Raw genomic sequence first — 22,500 nt, 5'->3', positions numbered from 1 at the left:
GCACTTTCACTTTTTCAGTTATCTAGAGATTTGGGCCTCTTTCTTTTTTTTTTTCCCCATCCTATCTTGCTGAGCCCCTCACAGCCACATGAAATAAATTCCTAGAAGGAGATCACTCCCACAGAGCCTTACACCTCTCAATTTACACTGAAAGAACCGTGTTTGTACATGCAGAATATTAAAAAAATAGAGGTGCATCTTCTTTTCTGTCCTTAATACGTTTTCAGCTGCAAACACAAGGTAGGAGTCACACTTTCTTTCCCCTGAGGTTGCAGATATCAAACAAAAACATCACAAATTTCATTGCTGCTTAAAGGAGATCTGCTGTACATGACTTGCAGGAGCCACTACCTCTGCCAAGATTTGTTCACTACAGTACTGATGTACACGGTGTAATCCTCAGGGGAAGGCCCTGCTGTCAGTCAGCTGTCCCCCCCAGAATGTCTTCTTTTCTCCACTCAGGCCACTTTAGGGGTGCTGGGTAAGGAGGGGTACAGCAAGCAGCTTTCAGGCTCCCAGATAGGTCCTTTTGAGATCCCCTAAGCTCATGGATGAGGAGGAGGAGGAGGAGGAAGGGAGGAAGAACTGTATCAGATGAAATGGAATTAGGCAAGACAAAAGAGTGGTTACTAGGAAATGAAAAAGAATTCTATAAATAAAGATATGAATAGTTTTCATGTTTAAGCAAGAAATGTGAGAGGTATGAAATGAAGCAGAATTAAGGAAAAGCATTCTCCAGAGGGAATTAGAGAGATTTACAGCACAATATCAGCTCCCTGTGCAGCTCAGGTCAAACACTGCTTTGCATTTAAAAGTCAGCTACACAGTGCTCTGAAGGATCCCCTTTGCTGTCCATTGCCTACGGTAAAAAGGTAATACAGACCAAACCACTTCATGGCCTGATATGACTCTCTCTCATACTGTAGCTAAATTCCTCACAGGTATTAACCTCACACACCTCAGGGGTATGGAAACACATTCTTCCTTGGAAAATGAGGGGCAAAAGGCAGAAGGATGGGACCAGCATACACAGGGGAGACACTGGCAAGGCAGATACCTGAATGTAGATCACCCAAGTTCCAAGCTAGCATCTGAACCTCCAGACACACCCTCTTCTCCCTCAGAATGTGAGAAAAGAAGAAATAAAACCAAAACCATACCATGGTGGTTTGAGTCATTTGAGAGTCCTGGCTGCAACCTCCCACACAGCAATCACCACACAATCTTGGCTGCTTTCACCACTGCCATCTTACCTTTCCCTCTCAGCCTTTCTGTTGTGTTCTGACATAAACTGGGAGCTGCCTGAGGCAGAAGCTGTTTAAGCTTCCCCATTATTTTGCATGCAACATGAAGTATTATGGGGTGTCTCACAGGTTTTGACTCTAAATTGAGTTTTTGAGAGAGTCAAATTACTTAATGCCACTTGAGTCCACCTCCTGAAGCTTTTCCACGCCTAAGAGCAGCTGGCAGAAGCAGTGGAAGTGAGCAAGAGCCATCTGTGCACATTGCTCAGGTTTTACTACTTCTGCTCACCCTGAGATTTTTGGTATCAGGGAAATTATTTAGGCGGCAGGAAATAGCTCTTGAGGGCAACAAGGATCTAGCTAGTGACTTAGGCTAGGCAAGACGTTCATACAGCAGCAGCTGCTTTGTAGGAATGAGGCCCTGCAAATTTTTTAATGCACACTGCTGTCCGAAGCGTTGCTGTGAAGGATTTATGCAATAGAAATGTGACTGTGTTCCTGTTCCACTGCTAACTATTCCTATGTGTCTCCTCTCTCACTGCCCTTCAAAGCTTTCCTCTGAATACAGTGATGCATACTGTTCCTGAGGAGTCTTGGGAGAGAATGTAGAGGGCATAGATTTGCTTCAAAGCAGATCTTCAAACATCTGTTTGTACTTACAGCACAAAAATTCAGCACGCTACAGCACATAGCTGCCTGTAGCTTCAAGGCAAACGCAAATGCTACGAGGTATTAAAGACTCATAAACATAAACAAGATAGCCTGGAGCAGCTTATCAGTTAGGTGGTAATGGGTGGGGAAAGGCTCATTGTATATTTAAGGCCCAGGCATTTTCCCACTGATTTTTTGCCATGTTAGTAATGGGCCAGGGAGAGGAAAACTCTTATGTAATTTAGCCAGGAAATAGTGCTCAGGTCAGTCAGTCCTGACTCTCCTGCTGTGGTTCCTGCTCGCTGCTGCATGGGGGTGCAAGGGCAGTCTCTGGGCAGACACCCTCTGAGTCAGGAGGGGAAAGAGACAACTGCTCATGCCAGCTCCATTCCTGACAGCCAGGCCACCACTACAGCACGTTACCCCTGTAGCAGAACAGGACAGAAGGGACTTCCCTGGCAGCAGAGCCTTGCTGGCTGGCCATGCAGGAGCATCAGGGGAAGGCTCTGGCCCCAGTTTGTTGTTTGGGTGGAAAACAAATGAACAGATGAAGACACTGTCACCTGCTGTTGCTTGACATCACTCTGTGACCACAGGGTAGAGTGGCACTGAGACCCAGGAACACTTTCACTGCTACCTGAGAAACAGGTTACCATGATTAATCTGATAGAAGTTGGTGGTGTTTCAGTCCCCTCCACACCTTCTGGGTGAATGAGAAGAAAATTTGGTTGGCTTGAAGGCTCTATATAATTTTGTATTAGCATCAGATGACTGCCAGTTCTGGTGTAAAGGAAGGGACAAGAACATGAGGCAGGATCTGTTAGGACTTGAGGCACTGAAGCAGAGCTGTTCTAGGTGGGCATAAACCATTATGGACAACATCTCAGTATCTCTAGTTCACAGTCTTCTGTTTAGTATAAGCCCACCTCCTTGGAGATTTCAACTCCAATGCCATTTGGAGCAGCTTTGCCCTGGACAAATGTTGTCTTCTGTCAGCTCCACTGCAGGGACTGTAATCTTTATCAGCAGAGCAGTAAGGGCAGCTGGGTGGGTCCTCTTCAGTCACCTCACCATCACTTGTTAGAGCTCATTTGTCAGAGCCCTAAATCACAACACAAACACTAGAAATCAACCCAAAATGGATATGGCTAGACTACAAGACCTGAAAATTCTCTAAAAACGTGCAATCTAGTTAAATAAATAGTGCCTTCCCTGGGACAGATAACTTGGATTCTCCAAGCAAAACAGTGTCAACAAGAAAAGCATTTTACACCAATATTTTTGGCAGTATAGAAACATCCATGCATATTACACAGTACTTACTACAAGGGCAGAAGATTCCAATGTAGATCCACATTCACTTTTGCATTTCTAGAGGTCAAGGGGGTTTTCAGTCATGTTGAGCAAATGTGACTGAGCCAACAGGAATTAAAGCTATGCTCTTTCCTGCCTGTTGAGACATGGTGAAAGAAAGCAGCTACCTTAAATCAAAGGGTCCAGATTCAGGGAGGTACTCCAGCTAGAAATCAGAAGCCAGTTTACAGATACTTTGATAACTTGGGCTTTTATTGTTCCACAGGCCCCCAAGATCAGTTGGTGAGGGCTGGGTAAGTTTCCTCATATGGTGTTTGAAAGCAAAGACAATCTACATTTGCTTCCCACAGGCAAGCCCAGGCAGCTACAGCGTGTTACAAAAAGAGGAGATTAAAAGCAAGTTTTGTAGCACTACTGTATGAAAAGATACAATCGGTTCTACCATTAGCAGCTTAGGAGTTAGGATTGGAAATCTGATGTAGGCACCTTTGAAGCACCAGTTTTGTCAAGAATATCCCCATGCTTTGTCCTGTCTTGAAAATGGAATTGTTTAGCTATTAAAAGAGATTAATGTAATCTCTGTGTCTATGAAATTGGATTTTAAATCAGTTTGCTTACTGTACTATCTCCATGCAGTGAATGAGACCTCTGCTCCTTTTCATGTTGCTATAATTACAGGTCCCACCTTGTCTGAGCCCAGCGTGTGCTGGCATTGCCAGCAGGACAAAGTGCCTGGCAGACTGCAGGAGGAGGCATGTAGCTGGCAGGGAGAGGGAAGCCTCTGTTCCACAGAGGCCATGGGTGAGGTTCCCTGCTGCTCTGGACCCCTCAGTGTGAGCAGAGCCAGTCAGAGGGGTCTGAGACAGCTGGGGCAGAGCGCAGGAGCTAGGAGCAGAGGCTGAGCGAGCTGGGTAGGGTTAGTCCAGAGACAGGGAGATGGAGGGGTGATCCAACAGGACCCTATTGCCAATCACACCTCCCTCAGGAGGAGATGGACGGACCCCAATCCATCCTGCAGGCAACAGGTGGACAAACGGGGGGCAACAAACCCAGCCTGGAGCTTGGGAGAAGAGAATGGACGTTAGCAGAAAACATGTCCCAGAGAGGGAGACTGTGCATTCTCCATCATTGGAGGCTTTCATGAGTTGGCTAGACAATGCCAAAGCTGACTTGATGTAATGTGATAGTCCTGTGCTAAGCAGGAGCCGGGATGACCTTGGGCCTTCACAGGACTTTTCCAAACATTTTTGTGTTTCTATTATTTTCCTAGTGAAGGAAATGAACACTCTTCAGCTCCATGGATACGTGTCTTTTTATGCCAACTAAGGAGCTAGTCCTGCAGTCTTCTTTCCAAGAAGCTAGCAGTAAATGTTAAGAAATGCTAGTCCCTCTCCACTCTTCCTTCTCCCACAGGCAGCAGTGTGTTGTGTCCACCTCTGGTCTCCACTTTGCTGCAGAAACATGGCTTGTGGTCCTGTGAGCATGGTCTAGCCATGAGTGTTGACAGTCCAATTGCTTCACTCAGAACTAAATAGTAGAAGAAGAGATATCCCAGGGTAGGAGGCAATTGTTGCTGGGAATTCTGCTTGTCATCAACTAACCCAGACCATGTCTCCTTGCAGCAGGTTCTGTTCACTTGAGGATCCTAGCACAGTTTATTGCTGCTTCCACTCATGCACACCACAGACACTTCAGCAGGCTCCTTTTCTGCTAACAGAGGGGTCATGCAGCATCCTCTGGCTGCCTGAAACAATTTCTTTCTCTAGCCAGAGATCTGCAACTCCATGCCACTCCAATCTTTGCAATGTTTACTAGCCCTTTGCATTCTCTGAATGTCCTCTGCCAACTTCCCCCTCTCTTGGGAAAAGGGGATCTAGTTGCTGAGTTTTTATTTACTCATCATGGCAGACAAGCTTCTGATAAGCCATCTCTCTGCAGTGCTGCAGCCTTACCCTGCTGTCCTGCATGGGTATGGGGTAAAAAAATCCCCCACAGAGTTTTAAAATGGTCTTTTTTTCCTTTTTGCAGCAGATGAAAGTCGAACTTGCTTTCTCTTTCCCAGAAGTCATCTTGACTTCAGTGGCTTGAGAAGAGCCCTGGCAGTAGCAAGGTCCTTGTTAATGACTGATTGCCCCAGGGCAGAGGAGGATTTGGTGCTCTGATACAAGGAGAAGGGCAGAAGAGAAAGAAGTCAAATGAACGGGTGCCTGTAGTTGTTCTGCTTCTCCTGATGTATCTGCAGAGACTGCAGAAATGGCTGGGTGACCAATGGAAGCGCTTGTGTAACACGGGGAGCCCCACACTCCAAAACACCACAGGCACAGGCCATGTCATCACCAGCAACAAGCTGTCCAACAATGGTGGAAGGGACAAAGAACCAGCATGTGTCCTCTGCTCTCACAGAGAAAAGTAATCTTTCGTATTCCTCTTTCTTTTGGACTTTGTAAACAGTTTGAGACTGTTTATATACAACTTGTTTTGTCCAGCTGGATACATCTGGGTTACTTGCTCCATCTGCTCTCTTCAGTTTTAGGCACCTCTGGACTAATTGCTGTTGCTTTGACCAAGCTTTTGCCCTCTGAATTCCATAATGCATCAACAGCACACCCATACACAGCCCCAGTACCACCCTCAAAGCCTCCCAGGGCTCTGAGATGCCCTCAAGGCCAGATCCAATCCTCAAAGTGAAGACATGGCACAAAAGTGCTGCCTCAGGGCTCCTCTCCGCCCATGAGTGTTCTGGCAGCCGAGTGCCTGTGCTAGCCTTTTCACCCCAAACTGCATTCAGCCCATGATGACTTGGTCCCAGCAGCTCTGTTAGCTCTCCTCGTGGCAGACAGCAGCCCTACAACCTCTGCTCACTGTGCCAGGTACTGACAGGGCCAGACATTCTGGGGAGCTCTGCAGCAGCAGTATTGTGGCAGCTATGATGAACCTAATTAAAACAGATGGAATGGAGACAGAAGCAAAAGAGGAATCAGTGAAAGATGACACAGAGAAGCTACAGTTCCCTCAGAGCTGCACTAGCACCAAACACTGTGCCTTGCTGAAATGTGCTGCCATTACAAAGTACACCTGCATGTACCACGTTTTCAAGTTTCAGGGAGATTGGCATGAGGTCTGGGGGAGCTGCTACATGTATGGGGCTGTGTGCATGCTCTGGAGCTGGAGGAGTATCTAGTAAGGGCCAGGAACTGACAACATTTTGTACGTACACATGGTATTTTTGGTATCTCAACATTTGCTACTGCTTAAAAGACAACCTTGTTCTGATCTGCTGACCGAAAGGATCTTGAGTATTGATTTTAAAGGCACGTGGATAGGCCGGAATGCAGTCATAGAATCATAGAATCATTTATGTTGGAAAAGCGTTATAACAGCATTGGGCCCAACTGTTAACCCCGCAGTTCCAAGTGCACCACTAAACCATGTCCCTCAGTGCCACAGCTACATGTCTTTTAAATACCCCCAGGAACAGTGACTTCATCACTTCCCTAGGCAGCCTGTTCCAATGCTTGACAATCCCCTTGGTGAACAAATTTTTCCAAGTATTCAGGGCAAAGATCCTTTTCCCCCTCTGACACAAGTATGTCCCACCTGTGACCAGTGGCCCTGCTGTCATGTAAACTGACCCATGATCAAAATCCCCCAAATGCTGTGGGTGACACTGGGCTCAGAGACAGGTATTGATCTGTTGTCTCTTCCTATTTCCTTCCTTATCATCCCCTGCAACTGGTAGGATAAGGGAGAACACTGCCTATGGTCCAGATCCCTTAACCAATTGTCCCAAATCTCTGAAGTGTCTCCTGATTGCCTTTGGACTTCAGTGCTGCCTACCAGAAAACTAATAGTGGAGAACAACCCGAGGGCAAGAACCTTTCTCTTCACATCTTAAAGCCATGTCCCAGACAGGCAGCACACCTCCCTCAGAAGTGGTTCCAGCCAGCATATGGGGCCTTCTTCTCCCTTCAGAAGGGAGTCTTCCATGGCAATGACCTGTCTCTTTTTCTTCATGGACACAGTTTTGAGACAGGTTGACTTAACCTTGGTGACAGCTCCATGTAAGATGAGACACTGTCCCCATTGCTCGGTTCTGCTAGCAGAGCCTTGTATCCATACCTGCTCCTGGCCCTACATGATCCTATCTACATCCATCTATTTTTTCTTGCAGTCAACCACTTTGGAGCATGTATGTCCTGTTCCTTGCTGAGAGTCCAATGCAGCATGATCCTGGTTATGAGCATTTGCTCTCAGGGACTGTAACATTAATAAAATACCTGGTTATATTATTAATAAAAGTCATCCACATACCTACAGAATTATTAGTTAATGCTGCTTTCTCTTTGGCTAGAGTAGCATAGCTAAGTTATAAAGACAGATTTGTATTGGTAAGGCTTCCAGACCAAAGAGTCAGATCATATTTGCCATCAGCAACATGTTGTTGAGAGTATAAACTGAAAACTCAGTAGTCACCAACCAACAGCATTGCCTGAGCACCACAAAACATGGAAAAGTTCTTGACTCTGGCCCAGTAGGGCTGCCACTTAGATATTTTTGAAATTTAATTAAGCAAATGTCATCATTCTTAACACAAACCATCTTGTGGTGAGCATGCCTTTGAGTGCTCGAAGCAAAGCAGAAAGGAGCACTGGAACCCTGAGGATTTAGGAATTATTCCCATATTAGGTACTATTTCCACAATGAAATGCACTCCCCGTTATCCATTTTCATTATACCAATTTATTGTATTTATGGACTAGGGATGTGTGTTTAGATTAAAACCTCACTTTTGTAGGTGCTACAAGTCATGAAACAGTCCCTGTTCCTGCAGACTCCAATGCAGTGCCACGGTGACCTGGAAGCAGAAGATGAAGGACAGGGCCAGTGGGGAGAATGTGCAAATTGATGTGCCCAGCAAAACCCCACATTCTTCAGAGTAGGAAAAGTTTGCTTTTCAGGAGAAAACTGTACAGTGTGAAAGTGCTCATGGTCTATGCAGACATGTCATTTTTATTTAAGAATGGGTGAAGTGCTTATGAAACAAGACAAATAAAAAGCCTGAGAAATTTCAGTTTTCTCCATCCAGAGAACAAATACATCAGGTTGTTCCACAGTGACCTGTCAAGACTAAATTTAAAGGGAAGAAGAGGACAGTTCAGGCTCTGTACCCACTGCAGCTTGCTCTCTGTGTTCCCACTTCCATCAACAGCAGGATCTTCACCACTGCCATCTCCCCATCCTTGGAAAAAGGGGCTGAGAGAAATATTACTCACAGACTTCAGATGAGACAATTAATCCACCCACTGTCTGCAGTGACTTATAACAGCAACTTGCATTTTCCAAAGAGATTTTGGCATGGAGGAGCCTGAATGTAATTATTAATGTGTGGAAGTCTCATGTAAATGAGCCTGCTTGAAAACAGGGCTCAATCGTGTAGCGAGAAAGCCATGAAGGACGTCAGGATCCACCTCCACTGCAGCAAGTGAAGGTGGTCTGAAGAGCCCAAGGTGCCCCCAGGGCTAGAATCAGCATAGCCAGGTTGATCAAAGCCTGGCTGAACAAGTTTTGCTCTTTTGCTGCCATGTAACCCAGGGCCAATGCAGACATCCACCCTTTCCTACCCTCACAGCACCCCTGCATGGCACTGCACAGCAGCACATGGTGGCTCCAGCTGGAAACAGCTGCTGTGGGTGTGGTGGGGACACATCTGCAAGTGCCCACATTCCCCATCTATGCTGGGACCTCGCTCACTCCTCACTTCTCTGAGATGGCCTCAGGATGTGTTTCACAGGAGCTGGTAGGACCCAAAGGGGGAGGTGGGGCACCCAAAGTAGCTTTAAATTCAGCGGAGGGGTGGAAAGACAGCTGAGAGAATGAGCAGTGGTGAGACCAGGCACTGGAATCTGATGGTATAGGCAGCAGTTTATTAATGAGAGGCTTGTTTAAGTGTCTTGGTAATGTAGCAGTGAGAAACCTTGTTATTACTGCTTCCAGCACAGAGTGCATATACAACATGGTATTGTGAAATCCTGAAATCTCTGTACACAAATACAGTTAGGAGAAGAAAAAAAGAAAAACTTGGCCATATTTCTGAATATACTCACTTCTTCTGAAAATAATATCACAGCCAGAACAGGCCTTCTATATTCAACTGTCATGCACAAGTCCTCATACCTGGCTTAATAATCATAATGAACTATAAGGAAAAGGTAAATAGTCTTTATTCCACATCTCTGAGGATAATAGTAAGAAGGAAGAGATTTCAAACATTGGTAATGACTTGTAGAGCAGCACATTGCTTAAAACATTGACTATGAGCCAAGAAATACCCCTCAAGGCTGCAATCAAAAACAGTTTTTGGCTCTGTGCTGTGAACAGAAACTTTATTTGATCAACAGAGTTATTGCAACAGACTTGCTGTTGGGAGCCTGGAAGCTCATCTCTAATGTGCCACCCATCACTGAAGTTAAAGCTCCTGCATGGGAAAGCTCTGGGCTCATGAAATGCAGCTCCGGCTCACAGCTTCAAGTTAATTGTGATGACCACTGAGGAGAGTTGATGTTTCTCCCCTGCCTGGCACAGAAGTCTATGTAACTTTGCATGGGGAAATAAGAGAGATCTGAGACTGGCAAAAATACTCCTCTGTGTTTTTGCAAGTAGCTGTTGATTTGGGAGAATGAAAGCAGCTGAACTGTTTTTTGTGAAGACCTTCAGCGTATTGCCCTCAGCAGCAGCACAAGTACCAGAGCAATCTCTGCCCTATAGGCCTTGCCAGGCTAAAGAAGAAAACAGATGTGGATTAGCCCCCCTCCTGGCCAGAGAAAACACCCACCTGCCAGAGAATATTGGCAGGCAGAAAAGGAAGGAACTGAAAATTAATTTTTAATAGAGTTTCTCAGAAAATGGCAGACCTTCTCAGAGTATTTCAGACTCTTTTTTTGAAATGCAAAGTAGACATTTCAGTTAAAATCTGGAAAACTGAAGGTCTATTACTCCTATAAATATCTGCCATCAGAAATGGGTTTCCTGCTGGCATCACTAAGGAAAAAAGAGAGTTCTGAGAAGAGAGGGGGTTGCTAATATCAGAAAGTAATTCTCAACAAGAAACAACAAGCTATACTGATCTGAAAAAAAACAAAAAATTTATACTGACTGCTCCTGAGTACCACACACTCAACCCTATCCAACTAATTGCTCAGGGACCTATGGATAATTGGCATCTCCATGCTGATGGTTTGGTGATCTGACAAAAGAGAACATTCCCCAACCATGGGAATAAAGGTTTTTAAAAATTTAGAGGCTCCTGTTCAGCAAAAAGAAACCAGTAATGCACAGAGACCTCAGCCTGTGTCAGAGACACAAGAGGTCTGATGCAAACCAGACACAAGTTGCCTGAGTTCTTTGGGAGAGAAGGAATTTCAGACTAGCGTGCCACAGGAGAGAGCCTAGAGAAGCTACTAGGTGCTCACACAGGCCATGATCAAGAAGACTAGAAAATCAAAAAACTAAAAAAGCTATAAATAAATATATTTTGGGGATATGATGTATGCTGACTGACATCCAAACACTGGCACAGCTTGCCCAGAAAAGTGGATGTCCATCACTGGAAGTGTTAAAAGACAGGTCGGATGATCCAGTTGAACAATGTCCCTGCCCACAGCAGTGGGGGTGGACCAGATGATCTTTAAAGGTCTTTTCTAACCCAAACAAAGTTATCAATTTTATGATTTCTTACTTCAGCACAGAAAGCCTAAAATTTCCTGGATCTGACAGTCTAAACTGCCATTAAAAGCAATGTGCTGTTTCCAAATATTTTTTTCAAACAGAAGAACTCCAACATCACAATTTTTTCCCAAAGAATGGGGCAACTCAAAAAGTTTGCAATGAGTTTTAGAGATTGTGACTTTCTTATTCAAATCCAGGCATTACGACAAGAGGGGATGATAAATTATTATGTCCAAAGATTTATCTTTCCAACAAGAAGGAAGATAGAGTGGCAAAGTACAGAAGAAGGGAAACATTGGGAAACGGGAAAAGCAAGCATGTGTCCAGTGCTGCCTTCAGGCTTTATGTTTGACAGAAACAAGACACCCACAGAAAAATAGAATATTTTTCTGTTTGGGGCAGATTATATGACTGTTACACCTGATTCCTGCTTCAAAAAACGTGCAGTGTCTCCATTGCTTATGGATGGCTGCAGGTAGAAGCATCCACAGCAATTTAACACCAGTGAGCCTTGCAGAAAGAGTGGAAGGGACACCACTGCTGCAGGAGCAATTTTGCAAGCCGTTAAAGCCAATAGGGAAAGGTAGTACCTACTACTGTGAACAAAAACTCATTTGTAATTAAAAGCAAATCCCAAGAAGACTGTGTTGCATCAGTTAGAAGCACACATGGATTTGGGGCAAACTGGGGAGATCTCTAAGGTTGACACTTGTGTCTTCTGCCTCAATACACCCAGAGAGGTGTCTAAACACAATCCTGTGCCATGTGCTCTAGGATGGCCCTGCTTGAGCAGAGAGTTGGACCAGAAGCCCCACTGTGGTCCCTTCCAGCCTGACACATCCCATGATTCTGTGGTACTCAGGAATTAAAGCTGAGGTAAAGACACAGGCATTTCACACCCCCAGTGCTCCCCTGACAGGGTGCTGAGGAGCAACAGTGCAGCACTGGTTCCTACTTGTGCCTCTGTGTAATCATGGGCCTGTGGCTGGACTCCAGGTTCATAAATAGGACACCTCAGATCAGGTGCTGGCCTGCTCCCTGGCCAGCCCCAGCAGCAGAGCCTTGTGTAGGTATCTCAGAGGCTTGCTCAAAGGCAGTCACAGATGCAGAGGCTTCCCCCATTATTTACAGGAACTACTGAGACCTAAGAAGTGGCTGCTGGGCTGATGTGGCCCAGTGCATTGCACACTGGTCACAGGGAGACACCACAAGCAGGGCCATGGTTATTTCTACCACCTGAGGAAAAGGGTGTCCCCATGCTTTCCCTACACAGGCTCTGCATGACCCCTTGGTCCCACAGAGTTCCTGCCTGCCAAGGAGGGAAAGGGGCCTGATGGCAACACTGTGGCTCCCTAGCACAGGTAACATCTGATGGTTCAGGAGAGCTGGGAACAAAAAGCAGGCTGGAAGCAAACAGCCCCATCCCATCCAGCCATGCAACATGACTCAACAGATCCACACAGGCAGGGCTGTGCAGGCTGCGAGCGGAAACCAAACACAGAGTGCGCCGTGGGCTGGCAAGCTGGGCCTTTTATTTTTTTTTTTTTTTTTTTTTGGTGGAGTCTTATCCTTCTCTTGTATTTAAGCAGCACTTACAAGAGGAAGAAAGAAAGGCTGGAAGAAAATACTGACTTGCCATGGGGTGGGGGCCTCTCACCAAGATCTGCTGTGCAGCTAAGAGGGATTTTGCCTGTTTTCCCAAAAATGTATACAACTGGTGGCTTTGCTGGGATGGAGAGAAGGAGCCACACGTGCAGGGAGAAGGCTGAGATGGGCAGGATACCCTGTGGCCGACAGAAGCTCCTCAGCTTGTGTAACTTGCCAGGGTAAAGAATTGCTCTGACAAGTTACACAGGCTTCTACAGCAGCTATGAATTTGATCCTATAAAAAACAAGTATCAACAACTTAATCACATGCCTGGGTCACATGGAAGCAAGGACAACACGCAGTAGCAAATGTTGACTTTTTTTCCTTTTTTTTTTTTTTTTTTTTTTTTTTTTTTTTGAGTGTGTTTGTTTTTTAACATGAAGTGGGAGTGGGGAGTGAAATGTGGGTGAGGCTTTCTACTATTCACTGGGAGGAAATAGAAAGTGTTTGCAACAGCTCCTGCTTTGTTTTGCTCTCCCGCAGGAGCACGGGGCTCTCTCCAGGCTCTGCCAGGCCGGTAATGCCGCAGTTTTTCCAGGACTCCCAGCTTGTTCTGCAGCCCAGAGGAGCCCTCACGCTGTCTCACTGGCACTCATCGACGAGCCGGGCTGCCTGGGCTAAGGGCAGGAGCTTTGGCCGAGTGCCTGGCACAGCCGTGAGCCGCTGGCAGCAGCGCTTGGCAGCGCTGTCTTTGGAAAAAGATGACGGTATCCAGAGTGGGCGATGTCAGCATCGCGGCCCGGGGAGGCCGCGGGGAGGAAGGCCGTGCAGGGCAGCCTGAGTCACGGCGGTGCCGCGGCCCTGCCTGCAGCGCTGCGGCCCGAGCTCCGGCCCTGCCTGCTCCGGCCCTGCCCGCTCCGGCCCTGCCTGCAGCCCGGAGCAGCCGCTGGCGAGGCGGCACGCAGCTGACAGGGCTCCCATCGAGACGTGCCTGTTCCCTGCAGCGCTGAGAGAGAAATGCTGGCTGGCACCGTGTGCCTCAGGCAGCCCGCCCTGGGGACAGGCCTCTCACCCGCAGCTCGGTCAGACCCCGGCGATCGCCGCCTGGCCAGATTTTGTTGGTCACTGCGGGGTATTTTTTTTTTTTTCTAAAGACACATGTGCAGATCAAAGTGTCTGCAAGCGTCTCAAAGTGAAACAGTTTGTTCTAACTCACAGAAACCTCGGGGTTTCGTACTGTTCTGTCTCCACCTCCCTTCCAAAACCCGAGAGACTCAAATCAACCAACAAACCATTTTTTTTCCTTACATTTTTCAAATGAAAGCCCTGTTTTTTCCTTACCTACTTCTGTCATGCAGTATCCAGTTACTGATCTACAGGTCTCACACTTGTGGTTGGTTTCCAACAATCCTGTTCACATTGGGCATAGATTTTTGCTATGGGCCAAAGTCACAGCAAGTCGATCAATGCCTGCTCCATCCACCACAGCAAGTGCAGCAAACCAGCCCTCCCAAAGCTTTGCTCTCTTACACCATGAAGGGTTTATATAGGTGCAGCTATTTCAGCAAAGCTTTACTGGTGGATCTCGTGTGCACACATGTAAAACAGCCCAGGTGTGCCTACCTGAAGCTGGGAGGGCTGTGTGGAGCCAGGCTTCTGCCTCCTCCTCACACTGCGACTCACACAGCCCAGCCAGAACCAGCTGTGGGGCACCCTTGGCTCAGTTCTTTCCTTTTAACTCCTCTGGCACCATTAAAGCAGCACAGACTCAAATGTGGCTGTAGTGATGCTGCTATAAAAATATAGGAAGGGAAACTAGGTTTAACAAAGCATGACCCTTCATACTTGCATAACTCTTCACACTGGTACTTCTACCAGCATCAATCTCCTTGTGAAAATGTAAATTATATCCCCAGCTGAAAGTCCTGCACAGGCACAGACACTGTGGGCAGATAAGACCCATGTGCTACTCAGTGGGAACAGTTTGTGTCTTGCAAAATATCCTTCTGGTTTAGAGGAGCCAGAAATATAAAGGAGAATATTTGCTTTTCTTTTAAAAATAGCTTGTTCTAAGGAATGTCTTTTTCAACCATGAGAGAATACAACATGGAAGGGATACAGGACCTAATAACCCACCTGGAAATACTTTGTATGGAAAAGCAGTTTAGCTAGTTTGGGGATTGAGCCAAAGAATTATCAGACAGGCCTTGCTTGATATGATTTGGGTTTGTGGCAGCTTTTACAGCCCAGCAGGATTTCCCAAAGCTGAGGTGCTTTTAAGCTGCCTGTGTATGTGCCTGGCCCTTTTTGCAGTCCTGGCTTTTGGCCAAAGTGATTCCTGTTTGTGAGGGACTGAACAAGTGAGGATCATTACAACTTGGAAGGAGCTCAGTTCTTTCTGAGAGCTATGGAGACACAGAATGGGACAAAACAAGTATAGAAATGTACTGCAAAGTGGGAGCTGATACGGAGATGGCATACTCCTGCAAATTTCAGCTGTTTAGGACATGGTTTCCAGGCTGTGGAACAGCTCTTATGCAGAAGTAGGGGAACCTGGATGCAGGAGAATAAGAGGTTTCCAGTAGGATTTGTGTGTGTCTCCCACTCTGAGGCAATTGCACATCAGCAGATTGATATTCTGCTGACCATGGAGAATCTCCACAGCTGTGATTCTGCTCCTCATCCTCATGGTGATGAGTGACCATACATTCGTACACAACACAGGAGAAGCAGCACAGTGCTAAAAATTGTGAATTTTCAGAAGTCAACAGCAGAGCCTCTACTGCACTCTTTTCAGGAAAAGCAGTTCAATGAGAAGGTAAAGATGGGACACTGTAACCTTCCTTGCCCCCCCAGGTATTTTTTCAAGGTACAAAAGGGCTTCTAATGAAACTGTCCCACTGCCTGAAGGACAGAACAAATGAACTCTGACATCCATGAGGCACCCCAGTAGCATTTCCAAATGAAAATTTATGGGTCTTTTAGGGATCTTGGGGTGAGGAAAAAGAGAAGAAGAAAGAACAAAGTTAAGTTTCATGGAAAGCTGCTACTCTTCATTGAATCTAAAATAGAACTTCTTGGAAGTTTACCAACCAGGCATTTTTGTGTGGAAAACACTAACTGTGCAGATTGGGCACTGTCCAAGTTAAAATAGACACCAGTACTGGATGGAATAATGTTAGGGGTCTAGATATGTTGACTCTGAAATACCTGCCAAAGAGTCCCTGCTATGGCAAGACTTGGGACCTCGCAGCAGCTGTTATTTTTCTACAGCACATTATAGGTCTGGCTTTGGGTCTCCAACTGTGCATCCTCAGGATTTCAGGGAGGTGTCAGTGAGTTCTGGAGTGTAGCTTGTGCTTTACACTCAGTGCAGATCCAGTCAGTTCACTAACTGGAGTCCCAGGAGTTTGCTTGGTTTTCCTTTTCTGATTTGACACCTGCATGTGGAGCGATGACTTATGCCCAGCATTGCCCTTGCAGCAAGGGAGTGGGAGGAAAGGGATGTTGGAGTGTGGTTTTTCAGGACAGGTTTTTCAGTAATAAGACTGTTTTGTTCAATCCAAGTGTCTTTTTTAAAAGACTAAATCCATGTCTAGCATGAATCAAGGCACAGAAGGAGCAGAAAACAAGCTGGAAACTGGACATTCCCTGGAGTGTGATGGAACTTGCTTGAATTCAAGGATTTTTACATTGATGTGTACTAGGGCTCGTGTTTCACACAATATTGATGCTTGACATGAATCTGGGCATTGGATGAGGACAAGGAATGGGAGCACAGTTTTCAGCCTGGGAGGTTTCCTTCTCCCACTGAAAAGACCCAGACTTAACTTTGCTGTACCAATTGATCTCATGCATGGTAAGGAGAATTTTGAGATTTTTTCCTAGCCCTCTTCAAACTCTTCCTTCCATGCTTGCCATGATAGTATTGGAGCACACACCTTTCCCATCTGCTTCTCTGCAAACACCTGCCCATGCAATTACTCTGTGCTTCACCTTGTGCTGAACATGATGCTGTTCTTGGTGAGTCAAATCAAATGAGGCATCAAGATGGTTTGACTTGTGCCTAGGAGAAACATGATGCTGAAACTCTTTGGTTCTGCACCATGGGGAAACCCTTTATCCAAATGGGTTTGTGTTTCCCTGCCCCAGCTGTCTCCAGTCTCGCATCATTGCCCTTAGATGTACAAACTACATGTATCTCAGCAAGCAAGGCTTTGCCAGCCAGGGCTGTTCTGAGAATACCTGATTTTTCCACTGTAATTTGGAAGGAGAAGCCTGTGTTCATATTCTTGCCTGAGGCACAGCACAGCTCTTGAGTAGGACTTGTATTTCTGGTTTCTTTACAATACAAACTTTATCAGCCAGACGAAAGCTGAACTCCAGTTTTTCCAAAGAGGGTCACAACAAGCTTGGCTAGAGCCTTGAGCCAGTTAGCTGGGACTACACAGAACTCAGCCACTTGGTTCAAGCAGTCTCTCTCTCACAAAAACATAGAGCACCTCAGTAACCTCTTGCTTCCCTACTTTCATGCTCTGATTGCTCAGAAATGGGACAGGATGCAGTTGAGCTAGTGTATGTATGTCTGAGTATGTACCTGTGTATGAAAGGTGGGATCTTGCTTTTGGATAGTGTAAAGCTTGCATCCTTGCTGGTGGGGGCTTCCAAAGGGGAGAGAGAAAGCACAGCCGAGCTGATCCCACATGGTGTCATCTCTGATGGGGCAGGAGAACTGTTAAGAGTTACATTCTTAGCAGATCAAAGCTATATTCCCTGGTGGAAGCCAAGTGAAAGCTCATGTGCCTGTTTGGCAGCCTGTCATTTAGATAGGGATGAGCCCGCACCTAACCCAGAAGCTAGTGAGAGGGAGGAGATGGGGAATGTATTGAAAAATGCCCTGAGAGGAGAGGCAGATGACACTGAGGAGCCAAGCCTGTCTCTCTGTCCAAGTACTGAAGTACTCGAGCTTGCAGAGACAAGGGAGCCATGTGATCCGTGCTGGAGCACAGGCACCTCTCCTGCAGAGAGGGCAGATGCTGCACCAGGTCAGGATGTCTCCTGGAGAGAAGCTGAGTGCTGGGAGGTTTTCAAGGAGCAGTACAACCCTTTAGCTCTGAGAGGCAGGGTCTGGCATGAAAGTGTGAACAGACTGGGGTTTTAGTTGCTCTGGAAGAGCTAGAACATAGCAGCTGAGCAGAAAAGTTAAACTAAGTGTTTTTTATCCACAGAGAAAGTACTGGAAGGTAGTGTCTGACCCTTGGGAATAGGTTAAGTGAGCCAGATAGCAGCAGTGATAAAAGGGTGGACGTGTTATTGATGCACTCCCTCAAGGCTGGGCATGTGCTCCCTTGTGTCTGTGTGTCTAAACTTGAGGAGCTGATTCTCTCTTCTTTTTTTTTTTTTTTTTTTTTTTTTTTTGGGCTGGCAACTTATGGTAGTGTAAGCAGATGGGTCTCAATGTTGTGGTGATGGCAAAGGAGTTTTTTGAGAAATGGGGAGTAGGAAAGGTTTGTGAAGTGGCCTGTGCATTTCTGAGGTGTGAGGATAAGTAAGAGGCAGCTGGGAACAGGTGGTATGGTTTTGGGATCCCTGGGTGGGTAAAAGGTTGGGAAGACATTAGTAGGGTCTTAAAACATTCTTGGCAGGTAGCTCTGGGTGAAGGAGGCATCTGTACAAGGTGGTCTTGCAACATCTCTGCAGGGGCAGAGATGACCAAGCAACCTGAGCTTGGTGTGAGGCAAGGCATAACAGGATAGTGGGCAGATGTTCTGGCATGTGCCTACACAACCCCCAAACCAGCCAACTCTGTACTCCTCAAGGGACTTACTGTAACTTGAAGGAGGATTATTTACTAAGACCACTTCTTTTTTTTTTTTTTCTTTTTAAAAGAAAAATCAGTGCTTCATCAAAAGACAGTGTAAAGCAATGAAAAAATAAAGTCACAGTGCCAGGAAGTACAGACCAAATTCACATCCCATGAGAACTAACCTGCTTGTAGCTTTGCTTCAAAAAATATTAATCAATTTATTGCCCATTAAAAATTCCCTTTGTCTCTTCTCAGTTGTGGTGCATGCTTGAGATCTTAAAGATGGCAATGTCAGTCCTTAAAGCAATATTTGACATCAATTTACTTATTAACTTTCAAATGCAGGACACTGAAAACCTTTTCCTAAGGGCATCTTTGTGTTCTGTTTGAGAGAGTTACTGTTGTTTTCCCACCTCCCCTGAAGGGTTGTTTACAATACCATCTCTCCCTTTTAATCCTCTTTTCCTTTCATGTCTAACAAACAGTGTTAAACAGAACATGGGGGGAAAAGCAGATCTCACACATTATAATTATCTATAGTTAACTGAAGAAATCCTTCACATTTAGAGGTCTCATTTTGTAAAGTAATACTCAAGAAGCTTTTTCCTATATTTTTCCATACAAAAACTCTGTTTGTTCAAGCTTGAGGTTTGCATGCATAGTAAGTCAGATAAAGGGTTTCTGAGTTGATGTGCACTCTGTGCAGAGACTGAGCTGCCACAAACAGAATTTTCCTTATGAGATCCTCTGCAAGGGATATCTTGAGATGTACACACAAGAATGTGGGCAGTACGAAGATGTTAAGCTATGACAGAAAATATTACATTTCAAAACTGGCTGCTGTTTCTGCTGGTTATTTTTAGAGTTCCCCTTAATTTCTCTAGCTCTTTTTGCCCTGTATCTGAGCACTTTAAGACTGTGAATATATTTAGAGTAACAATTTTTCTGTGGGGAGGTGTGGGACTCCACATTACACAGATCTGAGAGGCTATCATTTGATGAGCACTTCTTTCAGCAGCAGCACCAACATAAGCATCCCCTGATTTCCCCTCTCCCACCACTCACTCACCCTTCAGCTGTGCCAGTTTCTGTGCTGTGTGGGAAACATATCACAGAACACATCCAGGTTAAAAATAGCTGGAAAAGAGAGAGAGAAAGAGAGAGAGAAATGAATTCCAGAACCTGGACTAATATGTACATCCAAAGCCAATACAGCAGAAGCTTTTTAGCTCAGATTCCATCTGTCTGTCCAGCTCCATCAATAATTTGCACCTGATTTCACACAGGACTGAAAGGTAGAAATTTCAACAGCTACTGATTTCCTCTCCAAATTTTGTGCAAACTGATTGCAGTGTGAGGGGCAGGGACCTCGGCTAAAGAAATGCAGCCAGCAGTCACCTGGCTATGTGCATGCTGGCTGGCCATGTATGCATTAGCTGATCAGCCAGCATATATGGACCTGACTGCAGCCCAGGAAAGGGTCTTGGAGCATATAATGAGGGAAGAGTGGAGCTCATTGCAGCCATTTTATTTTAGGAGGAGAGGAGAGAAGGGAGGTAAATATGAAGCAGTGGTCAGAGACCCTCAGGACACCACGAGCTACTAGTTCCACTGCTCACAAAGCAATTTGTTTCAAAAAGGCCTGAAATTCTATAAAATAAGGCCTCTTCTGCATGTGAGCCTGTAAATCAAGTGAGCCTGTAAATCATACAATTTGGGAGGAAGCTGAGAGCTCAGCCTCACATTCCTGTTTAGACTTCAGCAACCACTTCTGCTTTTAGCACTCCGAACACCAGTGGAAACCACGGATACTGATTTCTTTCCCGTACTCAAATGTCACTTAAAGCCCTTGTTTCTCCTGAATAACTCTTTTAAGCACTTGCTTCATTTTTGTTCCTACCTGCCTCCTTTCCAATTTACTACAGTTTGCCAAGAGCTTTGCTCCATTCTCTTCTTTTGTATCCTTGCTCCATTCTCTTCTTTTGTATCCTTCATGCTTCCCCTCCAATGGATGACCTCAAATTTGGTACAGGGCGGTACACAGAATATTCAGTGAATTGTATCTGAAAATGATGAGAATTTTGGTGCAAACAAAAGTTGGCTCTTCCTACCCACCCCCTCTGAGGGAAAAAGAGACCTCGGGTCTCCTCACTGCTTCTGCTGATCTGCAGAGAGGACTGGGTGGGATGGGAGCCACAGGGTGGAACAGTAGCCATGAGACACCCTATGAGCCATGGCTGTAGTCCATGGCCAGAAAAGGCTCTTTATGATCCTGTCCTGAGGTGGTTTTTCAGCCTCTGGTTGCACGTGCAGGATGCAAGGGAGATGTGTGGCTGCTCATAGGGGACTGTGTCTGTGTCAGAAGCACACGCTGTCTTTGGCAGGGGAGCTTTCATCGGATAGAAACTGCTCTATTCCTACCATTTGTGGTCTTCCCCAGTAGGAGAAATTATCATTGCCATGGGCACATCTTGGGTTTCTCCAGGTGGGAAACTGGAGGTTTTGGGCAGTTGGGGATTTTCCTGGTGTGGGAAATCCCTGGGTGGCAATAATCCAGTGTATTGGGCTGTGTGCCATCCCTGCTGCAGACACCCAGGAACATTACTGGGAGTTACACCCATTGTGATCTGTTTGCAGATACTCCAGTCTCACCACATGTCTGGAGTGAGGTGTGATGGGAAAGGCCTGAGAAGGCTCCCAGGGAATCTGCCTGTGTTAATTCCCTTGTCATTGCATACCTCTGGGTCTGCTCCAGTCTGCACACTGGGGGAGCTGCTAGAGCTCAGCTCAACTCCTGCAAAAGAAGTGTCTTCATAGGCTTTCCTAGCACTGATTTCTCTTCTGGAACTAGTTCCTATAGGGAATTTTTTTTCCCCAAAAGGAAGAATGTAGCCATTTTTCAAGGTACCATGGGGGACCTGTAAAAGAGATCTAAAGCAGAAGCCAGAGCTGCCTTGCTGGAAAGGAGTGCTAGAAGGTCCCATCTTTTCTCCTCACCAGACACAGAAGCAGGGGAGGTGCTGGTGAATTTTTACCAACATGGAGCAGCCTCATGCAGAGTGGAGTGGCCCTTACCGTGAGTGATGTTAGGATCTTGCTTTATTCTTGGGTAACTACTGAATTTGGGGAAGTGGTGGCAGGGGAGAGTGATCAGAAAGCTGGCAGAAATTGTGTAATTGGTGTATCAAAGGTCTTTTTACTCTCCTCAAGTCACATTTTAACAGTACCCATTTTATTCTATGTGTCAGTAAACAACAAAATTGTTACTGATAAAACTTGCCTTAAGCAACAAGACACATGTGAACAATAAAGCACTAAGAGCCACATTTTCAGAAGTGTGTGTGCAGAAATGTCTATTGTACAATGTATAAGCAGCATGTGGTCTGGATGTGGCAAGCAGCAACGGGAGAGGAAAAGGGGAACAGATGGAACCTGTACTTGAGTGACAAGAGCGGACGTAGGCTCAGATCAAATTTTGTACTGTGCAGAGGCTGAGCTTTTGAAAAGCCTTAAATAACAACCACATTTTAAGGAGGACTGCACTAATGGGGCATGCAGATAAGCACACCAAATGGTGCAACTGCAGAGCACACAGCACTGCAGACAGTGATATATACAGAGAATATGAAAAGTTTGCTCTGACACGCCAGCCATGCATACAATCAAAGGTGTGCACATTTTAGAAACATCAGCCTCCCTGAAACCTCAATGACTTAGCAATAAAACATCAGGAAATGATAAGTCAGGGTCAAAAAGGTCTGAGAATTCCACACAGCTGAAATAAAGATTGAGCAAGAAGAATTAGCATCAAGAAATCAGATTCAGATGTTTAAAGCTGGTTGTCTGAACCAAGTTAATATAATGCACCATGTGTCACTTCAAAACGCTCAGATCGTGCAGCTGGGAAGCCCTTTCCATGATTGTGAAATGCAGCAGTTCACTGGATCTGAGAAGGCTGGGATGGCCATGTCTGCCTGGACACGAGCAGGCTATAAATGATGAATTGGGATTATAGCCTTTAATATCCCTGTCCAGTTTTACCAGTTCCCCGAATCACTAGCACATAAAACCAGCCCTGCAGCAAGGCCTTATGAAGATTCTACCTTCACATATTCTGGACTTGCTTTCTGTCTCCATTCATCTCTCCATGGACTGAAAATCCTCACGCTCTT

The 22,500-nt window shown here is 45.8% G+C and overlaps 1 long non-coding RNA gene across 5 annotated transcripts in view; it reads right to left on the bottom strand.

The window, feature by feature from the left end:
• Nucleotides 1-22,500, bottom strand: part of LOC134414482 (uncharacterized) — a 73,411-nt gene that overhangs the window by 24,279 nt on the left and 26,632 nt on the right. For all 5 annotated transcript variants that reach the window (XR_010026750.1, XR_010026748.1, XR_010026747.1 and 2 more), the window contains exons 2-3: nucleotides 19,398-19,465; nucleotides 3,219-3,345 (exon numbers count right to left, since the gene is read on the bottom strand). This is a non-coding gene — a long non-coding RNA (uncharacterized LOC134414482). The remainder of the gene's footprint in view (nucleotides 1-3,218; nucleotides 3,346-19,397; nucleotides 19,466-22,500) is intronic.

The sequence above is a fragment of the Melospiza melodia genome, chromosome 2 (genome assembly GCF_035770615.1).
Source record: "Melospiza melodia melodia isolate bMelMel2 chromosome 2, bMelMel2.pri, whole genome shotgun sequence".
NCBI classification, from domain to species: Eukaryota; Metazoa; Chordata; class Aves; order Passeriformes; family Passerellidae; genus Melospiza; species Melospiza melodia.
The sequence above is the reverse complement of the archived record's forward strand: the minus strand, read 5'-3'. Positions and strand labels throughout refer to the sequence as shown.